A 12,831-nucleotide genomic window follows, 5' to 3' on the forward strand; every position below is an offset into this window, starting at 1 on the left:
CATTTAAATTTTATTATCAAGTGACCCGTATAGATAAGTTGTAACCACATCCATTAGATGTATTTCAAGCCTTTCACGTAAGACTAAACTGATAAGATATCGAAATGTTATGGCATCCATAACGGGTGAATATGTTTCTTCATAATCGACCCCAAGTCATTGTGAGAATCCTTGTGCAACAAGGCGAGCCTTGTATCTTTCAACTTCATTTTTATCATTCCTTTTTCGCACAAAAATCTATTTATGACCAACTGGCTTTATACCAGCAGGTGTTTGGACTACTGGTCTAAAGACCTCTCTTTTAGCAAGTGACTTCAATCCGATTGAATTGACTCTTGCCATTTTGGCCAATCAGATCTTTGTCGACATTCTTCGACAGATCGGGGTTCAAGATTCTCACTATCTTGCATAATGTTAGGTGCAACATTATATGCAAAAATATTATCCACCATTATTTCAGATCGATTTAAATTAATTCCATCACCAGTAGAACTTATTAAAAGTTACTCACTCACTTGAGTCTCGGGTTCATTAATTTCTTCAGGAATCTCAGAACTAATATGATCTTAGGTCTCTTCAGGAGATCCCTTCATAATATCATCTCGATCATTTGTCAATTTTCTTTTTCTAGAATTTCGATCCTTAGAACCCAAAGGCCTACCACGCTTCAGGCGTGCTTTAGGTTCACTAGCTCTCATACTAGTAGATGGTCCTGCTGGGACATCAATTTGGATAGGCGCATTCTCTGCAGGGATATGTGACTTAATTATCCTTTTCAAATCAGTAAATGCGTCTCGCATTTGATTTGCTATATTCTGTAAATGGATGATCTTTTGGACCTCCTGATTACATATAGGGGTACGTGGATCAAAGTGAGATAATGATGAAACTTTTCACATAATTTCTCTTTTGATTTCCTTTTTCTCTCTCCCTAATTATGGGAAATTTGTTTCATCAAATCGACAATCTGAAAATCGAGCAGTAAATAAATCTCTCATCAATGGTTCAAGATAGCAAATAATAAAGGGTGATTCAAACCCAACATATATTCCTAACCTTCTCTGTGGGCCCATCTTACTGCGCTGTGGTAGTGCTACTGGCACATATACAACACATCCAAAAATTCGTAGATGGGCAATATTTGGTTCATGACCAAAAACTAATTATGACGGAGAACATAAGTTAGCATGGCCCCAAACAGTGGTGGGCAATTTTATTTTCATAAGTAGTGGTTTTGCTATCAACTGCAATGCCATTTTGAGTATGAACATAAGTTACAAGATGTTCAACTTTTATCCCAACTGATAGACAGTAATCATCAAAAGCTTGAGATGAGAATTCTCCAGCATTATCAAGGCGAATAGCCATTATAGGATAATCTGGGAATTGTGCCCTTTATCGAATTATTTCGGCTAATAACTTTGCAAACGCCAGGTTGCAAGATGATAGTAGACACACATGAGACCATCTTGAAGGTGCATCTATTAGGACCATAAAATATCTGAACAACCTACTTGATGGGTAAATATACATATATCCCTATGTATACACTCTAAAAAGGCAGGGGACTCAATGCCAACCTTCATTGGTGATGGTCTAGTGATCATTTTGCCTTGATAACAAACATCACAAGAAAATTCATCATTTGTAAGAATCTTCAGGTTCTTTAATGGATGCCCACTCGAATTTTCAGTAATTCGTCTCATCATTATTGATTCATGATGGTCCAAACGTCCATGCCAAAGCACAAAAGTATTTGAATCAGTAAACTTCCGGTATACGATATAGTGTGTTTCAACTGTACTAATCTTTGAATAGTATAATCCAGAAGATAAAGTTGGTAACTTTTCTACAATGCACTTCTGGCCAGAAACATTCTTTGTAATACAAAGATATTCCATATTCATTTCATCTATCGTCTCAACATGATACCCATTTCGGCGGATATCCATAAAACTCAACAAGTTTCTTCGGGACTTGGAGGAGAATAATGCATTGTCTATAATAAGTTTTGTTCCCTTAGACAGAAATACAATAGCTCTTCCGGAGCCTTCAATCAAACTTATATTACCAGAAATTATAGAAACATTTGCTTTTTTCTTATGCAAATAAGAAAAGTATTTCTGATCTTTGAATATAGCATGAGTTGTTCCACTATCAATTACACAAATATCTTCATGATTGGTCTTTGATCCAAACATAATTTGAGGATTATCCATATTCTTCAAAATGACATAAACAAAATAAATATGATAGTAAACATTTTTATCAAAGCATAACTTTTATTTATGTACAACTATTACATAACCATACTATTTACTACAAACAACACCCCAAGATGGACGGACAGTTTGAGCGCACTATTCAGATATTGGAAGATATGCTTCGCGCTTGCGTTATGGATTTTGGGGGTCCTTGGAATCATTTCTTGCCACTTGCGAATTTTTCCTACAACAACATCTACCAGTCGAGCATTCATATGGCTCCCTATGAGGCAATATACATGAGGCGGTGTCGTTCGCCTATTGGATAGTTCAAGCTGGTAGAGGCTCGGTTGGTGGGTACCGATTTAGTTCAGGATGCCTTGGATAAGGTCAAGATTATTCAGGATCGACTTCTCACTGCTCAGTCCAGGTAGAAGAGTTATGTCGACCGTAGAGTTCGTGATATTGCATTCATGGTTGAAGAGAGTATATTGCTTTGGGTTTCACCCATGAAGGGTGTGATGAGTTTCGGAAAGAAGGGCAAGTTGATCCCTAGGTATATCAGACCCTTTGAGATTCTTGAGAGAATCGGTGAGGTAGCCTACAGGCTGGCATTGCCACCTACTTTATCAAAAGTCCATCTAGTGTTCCATGTTTTCATGCTCCGGAAGTATCACAATGATTTGTCCCATGTGTTAGATTTCAACTCAGTCCAATTGGACAAGGATTTGACTTATGAGGAGGAACCGGTGGCTATTCTAGTCCAGCAGGTTCGATAGTTGAGGTCTAAGAGTTATCCTGCAGTTCGAGTGCAGTGGAGAGGTCACCCGATTAAGGAAGCCACGTGGGAGTCCGAGTTATACATACGAAATAGATATCCATACCTTTTCACCAGTCCAGGTACCTTTCTATATCCGTTCGAGGATGAACGTTTATTTTAGAGATAGAGATGTGATGACTCGATAGGTCATTTATAGTTTACCCCTTTATTTCTATGTTTCGAGACCTTGAATAGCTCTGTTTTAGTCTTCCTCAATTTGCGTGCACAGTCCGTATCTTTTTCTGGAAAATGTTAATGTGAAAAATTGAAGAAAATGTGAAATTTTATCTTAAAACTCATTTGAGTTGGCTACGGTCAACGTTTTGTATAAACGGATTCGGATCAGTATTTTGACGGTCCTAGTGGGTCCGTTTCATGATTTGGGACTTGGGCATATGCCCGAAATCGAATTCAGAAGTCTCTAACCTGATTTAACATAATTTGTTGAAAACTAGCAATTTAAAGGTTTAAAGAATTTTTAATTTTGACCGTAGGTTGACTTTGTTGCTACCGGATTCATATTTTGGTTTCGGAATATGGTATAGGTTCATTTCAGTATTTATGACGTGTCAGCAAAATTTGGTGCAAAACGGAGTTGATTTGACGTGATTCGAACGTCCGGTTGTAAAATTGCATGTTCTTAAGTTTGATTGAAAATTTCATTTGTTTTGATATCCGATTCGTGGTTCTAGGTGTTATTTTGATGTTTTGATCACGCGAGTAAGTTCGTATGATGTTATTACACTTGTGTGTATGTTTGGTTTGGAGCCCGAGGATTCGGGAGAGTTTCGGATAGGCTACGGGTAATTTTTGGACTTAGGCCATCGCTGGTTTTTCACTGTTGTTGTCACCTGGTGTTTCGCGATTGCGAAGGGGAACTTGGGGCTGGGTGGTTTTCTTCATCGCGAATGCGATAGCTGGGTCACGAACGCAGAACATTGGGGATTTAGCCTTCGCGAACGCGACCAGCCACTCGCTGAACGCGTAGGGTTATGGGCCTGGAAGGGGGAACTATCTGTTACTCTTTGCGAACGCGGCACGAGGACCGCGAGGGCAGGTGGGTGTAATTCTTCGTGAACGCGAAGTCCTTTGGTCGCTGCTGCTTTGCGATCGCGTCAGGTGTCTCGCGAACGCGATGAACACCTGACGCCCAGACTTTAAAACTTCCAAAAATCGGGATTTCACCCATTTTTCACCATCTTCTCATTAGAGCTCAGTCCAGAGGCGATTTTGAAGATAAATTTCATCACCATTTCATAGGCTAGTATACTTTAACTCGTTTTCTTCCATTTCCATCAACAGAACTTGAACCAAAAATTGGAAATATGAAACCTACAAACGTTGGTTCTTTCCCCAGCTCATCTAGAGAAAATTCACAAGTGCTACCAAGAAAATCATGAAAACATCAAAGTTCTGATCCACTTAAGAACATCATCTCACATCCTAATGATGGATTAGTAACAAGGTATGCTTTAAGAAACTTGTGTTCCTTCACAACTTTTTTGTCTTAGATTGAACCTAAAAGTATTAAAGAAGCCTGAAGTACTAACTAAATTATTGTAATTCCAAAAAAGCTGACCCAGTTTGACAGAAGCAAGGTTTGGAATCTAATGCTAATACATTATGATCGAACAATTATTGGAACAACTTAGTATTCCGAAACAAACTAAATGAGAAAGGAAATGCCACACTAGTTGTTCAAGAGTATAATCAGGAAGAGAAAATCGACTGTGATGAGACATTTGTTCATGTAGCTAAAATGAAGGCTATTAGAATGCTGATAGCTTTTGATGTATTTATAAAATTAACTTTGTATCCAAAGGATGTCAAAAGTGACTTCTAGAATTAATATCTTAAAAAAGAAGTGTTGTTAAACAACCATCCGATTTTGAAATAGAGGAATTTTCAGATTATGTTAATAACCTAGACAAAGCCTTGTATAGAGTAAAGCAAGCTCCCAGATCTTGGTATAAAAGGTTGTCAAAGTTTCTTCTGGACAATAATTTCCCGAGAGAAAAAGTGGGTAACATACCTTTCTTGAAGAGTAAAGATAAAATCTTCTTATTGTGTAAGTTTTTGTAGATGAAATTATTTTTGGCTCAACTAGTGATGCAATGTGAAAGGAGTTTACTATACTGATGGAGAGTGAGTTTGAGACGAGCATGACAACTGAAATACATCAAGGAACTACTAAACATATACAACCTAGAGTCAACCAAGTCAAATGATAAGCCTATTGTAACTGCTACAAAACTTGACTTGGATGTAGATGGAAAGAGTGTGGAGCAAAACTTATACAGGAAACTGATAGGATCACTCTTATACTTAATTTCTAGCAAGCCTAACATTAATTTTAGTATAAGATTTTGTGCAAGGTTTCATGCAGATCAAAAGGAGTTTCATATGAAAGTTGTAAAAGGAATATTTAAATATCTGAAGGGGACAACTCACTTATGTCTACCATATCCCAAGGGATATAACTTTGATCTAGTTGTCTATGTTGATGTTGACTATATATGTTTTCTTGTTAATATGAAAAAGCACTTCAGGAACATCTCATTTTCTTAGTTCTGCCTAATTTCTTGGGCGACTAAGAAGCAGAACTTAGTTGAACTTTCTAAAACTTAAGCAGAATATATTGTTGCGGGCTTATGTTGTGCATAATTGTTCTAGATAAAGTAAAATTAAGGAATTATGGTATCTTTATTGATAATGTACCAATTTTCTATGATAATACCAGTGCCATTAATATTGCTAAAAATCCTCGTCGGCAAAAGAGAACTAAGGACATAGATATTAGGCATTATTTTCTAGGGACAATATAGAGAAGGGAAATATCTCAATAATTGTTTTACAAAACTAAAGATCAAGTTGTTATTTTTACAAAGGCAATAAGTAGAGATCACTTTGATAGAAACAGACTAGAGTTAAGACTAATAAAACTTCCTCACTAATTCTAAACCCAATGATTGGCTAGTAAATTGTATCTTTATTAAAAGATTAGCAAGTATTTGATTTAGTCTTATACTGTTAAAAGTATGAATCCAGAACCCATTTGTGGTTCTTTTTGACAAAAAGAACGAAAATGCGTGTAAAAAAAAAGGAGTTACATAACTATGTATAACGCTCTTTTAAATAGCGCTATACCTTAACGGACGTTTTGGACGTTAAGATATAACACTCTTTAAAAGAGCGTTATACATATATAACGCCCTTATAAACCGCGTTAATGCATAGCGTGGTATATAAAAGCGTTATATGTATAACGTTGTTATATGCCGCGCTATACATAGATAAAAACGATCATCTCCCTTCTTCCCCACGATTAAAACCAGTCCCCTTCCCCCATTTTTTTAAAAATCAGAAGCGCTCCCCCCTCCCCCAACCAAAAAAAATTCTCCAAAAGAAATCCGAGTGGACCTCACCTATCACACAAAACGACAAGATTGTAGGTCTCATATCCTAGCCAAGCCTTCTATTGTTGTGGTTTGCTTGTTTCGGACTCAAATTTTTAATTTATCAACTTTCCGAAAAATATAAATCGAGGTATTCCGATTTAGTTGATGTCGAAAATCGTATAAATAATGCATATTAGTTGTTTTGAATGTGTTTCCATGTTATTTTGTATTTTTTTTTGCGATTAAACTAGTATGTTATTTTTATCCGAACTAAGATATTAGTATTCTAAAACAATATGTAAAAATTGAGAAATCATTATTATTTGTTAATAAAATATTTAATAAATTTATTTTACTATTTTATATGTATTTTCGTGAATGTTTTGTGATTAAATTTATTGTTGTTTTTATCTAGTTTAGATTATTTATTTGCTTAAAGACTAGTAATATAGTGCCCTTTTAGCATAGTAAAATGTAGAGATTTTTAGCGTAGTATCCCTGTAGTTTAAGTATCTCTTATATTGATAGATCAAACACAAAATCTGTCCAATTTACAAAAAATAATTATTTAATTTACAAAACAAACATATAAAATTATGAAACTAACATGTAAAATATTAAAATTGACACACATAAGAATTCAGGATAGCTTGATACTACTGAGCCTCAAATATCGAGCTTGGAACCCATAGATATATACTCTGTCCAATTAAATATTGTATAATTATAAAACATAATTATTTAATTTACAAAACAAACATATAAAATTATGAAACTAACATGTAAAATAATAAAACTAACACATACAAGAATTCAGGATAGCTTGGTGCTACTGGACCGCAAATATCGAGCCTGGAACCCATATGTGAATACTCTGTCTAATTAAATATTGTATAATTATAAAAATTAATTATTTAATTTACAAAACAAACATATAAAATTATGAAACTAACATGCAAAAAATAATAAAACTAACACAAACAGGAATTCAGGATAGCTTGGTGCTACTGGGCCTCAAATATCGAGCCTGGAACCCATATGTAAATACTTTGTCCAATTAAATATTGTATAATTATAGAAAATAATTATTTAATTTACAAAACAAACATACAAAATTATAAAACTAATATGTAAAATAATAAAATTGACACATACAAGAATTCAGGATAACTTGGTGCTAGTGGGCCTTAAATATCGAGCCTGGAACTCATATGTTAATACTCTGTCCAATTAAATATTTTATAATTATAAAAATTAATTATTTAATTTACAGAACAAACATATAATTAATGTTGTTTAATTTACAGTAGACGACATGGACGTGCTGCCTATGCACCCCGGACCTTTCTGCGATGAGCTATTAGTGTTACAGGGCGATCATAGGTCCGCCCACGTATGGGAGGGAGAGTTATTGGCCCAGACTCTCCGCGCCAGGGGAGTGGACGACATGTGGGATTTTATGAAGGACAGAGATCTCCATCCCCGTGTAGTCCAGCGCCTGCGGGTTACGGGCTTCTACAAGATTTTGGAGATCGGGCGGCTGCAGCTCGACTGGTCTTTGGTCACGGCCCTGATAGAGCGGTGGTGACCGGAGACACACATATTCCACTTGCCCATTGGCGAGGCCACCATCACGCTGTAGGACGTGGAGGTTTTATATGGGCTGCCCGTTGATGGACTGTATGTTGCACTGCCTCAGGCCATGAGAGAGATGACACGTGGGCAGTATTTGGACATGCTGCAGCAGCTCACTGGTTTAAGGCCACAGGATGAGACTGCACACTCAGGGGCCAGTCGCATGAGTTTGACAGCTATTTGGCAATATTTGGAGATATTGCACCCCAACATCACTGGCGAGACAGATGATCTGCATATTCGCCGATATACGAGGTTGTTGCTGCTGCTTATGTTTGGAGGTGTCTTGTTCCCGAACACTTTGGGGAACCTAATCAGCTTGAGATTTCTTCATCATCTTCAGCGGCTAGATGATTTACCCCAGTACAACTGGGGTGCTGCTGTTCTCGCCTACTTGTACAGGCAGATGTGCCGGGCGAGCATGGGCACCCAACATGATGTATGTGAATTTTTGCCGCTACTACAGGTGATAACATATTCGAATACTCTATTCATCATAACATATCTAGTAAAAATTATCTTAAATTTTATGACAATTTTGTATGTTAGGTTTGGGTCTGGGAGCGGTTCCTGCATTTGCAGCCACCTCTACCACCATTACCTCCAAATGTACCACCTACGTTTCTCCCTCTAGCTAGGAGGAGGGTTCTTCGGCGGGGATACGTACATATCTATGAGGCTCGGCATAATCTCCCCTTTTATAGGGATTTCTTGGATATGCTGGAGGGCGCACAGGTAAATGTAGACCTAAGTTTACTTGGTATAGCTTCACATGTGTTGTGCATACTCACGTTTTCTATTGTTATTTAATAGTTCATCTAGACGCCATACAACGACGACTTGATAGGTGGCCTGCCCGATTATTTCTCGGCCGACCGACTGATTTGGAGCATTTTCGTCCAGCTGATATGCCTCGATATTGTGAAGCATCATGCCACGGAGCGGGTACTTCGCCAGTTTGTCTGTCCGCAGCTTGTACTAAGATGGCCCACATGGGAGCCCACGCATTATCAGCGGGATGATCGTTCTAGGGTGGACGGCGCATATGTGGCATGGCTAGAGGCGCAGGTCAATACTTGGGACCGGCGAGCTGACCTGATTCAGCCCCTCCTCCCCAATTCACAGAGCCGGATGAATACTATTCATGAGTATATGCCCTGGTACCGCCGCGTTACCTGACTTTTCATCGGGAATCCCATTCATCGAGCTGGCGGTCGGTACGTTCCATACGCCGGGAGGAACGAGGCCCTGATATGTTTTCTGGTATTATTACTTATATAATTGTAACATAGTGTTCTGTAGTTTATATTTTATACGGTGTGCGGGCTATTGGCCTACATATATCCTACCATATGGGATTGTAGATGCATCAGCATGCCGGCGGGGAAGCGACCGCTTTGCACGATTATGGCCGGCAGGTTGCAGAGGTGGCTGCCCGGACACTGCAGCAAGCCCGAGAGGATCAGCACTTAGGACATGACCCTGCTTATATGGCGCCAGAGCAGTACCAGTGAGGTAGGGGTGTCCCACGAGGTAGGGGTGCCCCACGAGGCAGGGCTTCCCCACGGGGTCTTGGTGGGCGGCGATGAGGTGGTCCCCAGTAAGGGGGCGTTGAGGCCCATGTTGATGATGTTGATGCTGATCTGCTGGGTGACCTTCATGAGCCAGACGAGTATCCCAGCAGCATGCCATCATACAACCTTGGGCTGCAGCTCACTCCAGGGACTTCGCATGTGACCCCGTCAGGTCCATTATTGATCACGTGCATAGACATTACCTGAGAGCATTGGGATGCATACTTTCCAGGCCTATCGACCGCTGCTGAGGATCGGCCAACCCAAGATGTGGATAGTGGGTGCCGGCTGAGTTATGGGTCATCATCGAGGGGTGCTGGGGAGCTTTCACAGGCGCAGGTATGTTTTTATTAGTATTTACTTTAAATTTGTTTTTTCTTTTCTCATTTATTTTCCATAAATAACTTTATTAATTTTCTTATTAAGGCTTCATTCTCGCTCGTCACAGAGGCCGCTTTGTGCAATGTTGACCTGGCTGTGACGGATGATTATATTCAGGAGCCCGACGAGATCGTGGTAAGACAATTTAAATTACTGTGACTTAATATATATTTTCCTATACTAAGCTGACTTATTCTTCTGTAGGTTACTACTGGGCCGACAACCCCTTCTACCGATCCTGCCAGCACTACTGATGATCATGTTGCAGCGCATCCTAATATATAGAGGCGACGTGATGAGGATGATCCTGCTGTGTAGCCGGGCGGGATGGGATGCGCCTCAGGGCAGCGGCTGCATTGAAGCACACAGGTTGTGGAACACATTGATTTTTTTTTTGGTATTTGATATAAATATTATTTTATGTAAATAATAGCAACATTTTTTATTGTTTTCGTTATATGCACATAATGTAGATATTTTCCGGGTTCTTCGTTATTTTAATACTGCAACACAAACACAAACACAACAACTTAACATAATTTAAATTCGGCACACATAATAAAAAGACATGACATGGAAAGCATAAAGATAAAATACAATACTCAAGACATAAATTGATTTGTTTAGTCAACTATTCTCTTCTTTAACTACTCAAATTGATCTAACAACTTATTTTTTTTTCTTCCGCCTCTTTTAATTTCTCATTCAACGCCGCAATTTATCGTTTATACATAACCTCACCACGTTCATATCTTTTGTTCAAATCATGAATATACTGCAAAGTTTGTTTGTAGCATTCCTGCTTACAGGGCTCATCAATCCATACCTCAAAATTACAAAAAGGTTTGTCGGGAGTCCTATAAAACTTGTTCACACACATCCAGTATCTGCGCCCAACTTCACCATCATCCCAACAGTCCGCTATCATACATTATTTTCCGCACTGACACCTTGGTACATAAAGGCGTTCAGACATTTGTTAAAGCAAAAAACCCCTGCTTTTATGGAGAGTTTTGCTATTGGTTATTGTTAAACGCAGAAAATAACTAGAATACGCCTGTTATTTATAGGCAAGACAACACACATAACGTATTATTTAACCGCGCTATGCTAACACATAACATAGTATTTAACCGCGCTATGCTTCGCGTGTTAAAGATTCTTTCGGATACAAAATAGCTTTTTTCGCATGCGGGCAGCTTTTCAGTTCGACAAGACAACACACATAACGTAGTATTTAACCGCGTTATGCTTCGCGTGTTAAAGATTCTTTCGGATACAAAATAGTTTTTTTGCAGGCGGGCATCTTTTCAGTTCGACAAAACAGCACACATAATGTAGTATTTAACCGCGCTATGCTTTGCGTGTTAGAGATTCTTTCGGATACAAAATAGATTTTTCGCAGGCGGACAGCTTTTCAGTTCGACAAGATAACACATATAACGTAGTATTTAACTGCGCTATATATATTCACATATTTATCAAAAATCTTCCTCCTCTGACTGTGTAGTTTTCTAATCATAATTTTAGTATGAAATTCGAAGGTCTACTAAAAGATTTTCCATTTTTTAATCCAATACTATTTTTGATTACATGAACGGGAGGGAGAAATTCATTAATTTACTCAACTAAAAAATGGACCATTATCAATAAGATTTAACAACAATGGAAACATAATTTTATTTGATACATCTTGCAACATAAATAAGTACATACACTTATTACAACTACATTACGAAACCCATTTACTATGTGTATCCTTGATAGTTGGGCACATTAGAAGAACACCCACCATGAGCTGGATTACCACTGCCACCCAAATCAGCCAAAGGACATTTTCGACCGTCATGTCCTGTTTGCGAGCATATACCACATTTGCGCGCATAAACGTTATCGCTAACATCCATTTGGTTCCGTATACGCGTTCTCTTCTACACCTATATTCGACGCAAAAACTCCTTGTTACACACCATTTTAAATGGTTCCGGCGGTCAATAATGCTCAGCACCCACTGCTGCAACTGCCCACTATAGGTGTGTAAGTATGCAGCAACACTATATTGTTTATCAATGTAGTTGGTTGGCCCTAAACCAACATGTTGAAAGCACTCGATGGCATATGAGAACGGCATGTGGTAGATGGACCATTTCCCACAAGAGCATAACCTTGTAGATTCATTTATGGTATGTACATTATTCCCCCGATTTTGATGGATAGCGGTGCGAACTTCAAAAATATTTATGTCCTGATCATACTGTAAAAATGAATGCCAATGTGCTCGCCACCTGTATTTCTCAAATCTCTTCATCGGCAGTGGCATAAATTCAACACCCATTTCCATCAATGACGTTGCAGTTGCATCCCTTTCAACAAACCTCTCCGCCATCTGCTTGAACGACATGCGCACCATGGCAGTGACGGGGAATCCTCTTGCCGGCTTCAATAACCCATTAAAAGACTCTGACACATTTGCAGTCAGAATTCCCCATCTTCTTCCACCATCCGCATGCAAAGTCCACTTGTCAAGCTCATGTCGCATCAACCAACGATAGGCTCTCTCGTCTTCCTGTCTGATAGATTCCACATGCCTCCAGATTTTATGCTCTTGGTGGTCTGTTGCTGCCATCCACATCAAATCATGCAGATCCTTGTTGGGATGTACCTTCTAGAAATTGGCCTTCAGGTACCTCACATAGTAACGGTGGTAGGCATAAGGTTCTTGCCATACATGCAAATGCTCTACAGAACTTAAGATACCACCATACCGATCAGATATTAAACAAATACCGGAACGTTGTTTGACAACGTGCTCTTTCAAA

The sequence above is a fragment of the Nicotiana tomentosiformis genome, chromosome 11 (genome assembly GCF_000390325.3).
Source record: "Nicotiana tomentosiformis chromosome 11, ASM39032v3, whole genome shotgun sequence".
In the NCBI taxonomy this organism is placed as follows: Eukaryota; Viridiplantae; Streptophyta; class Magnoliopsida; order Solanales; family Solanaceae; genus Nicotiana; species Nicotiana tomentosiformis.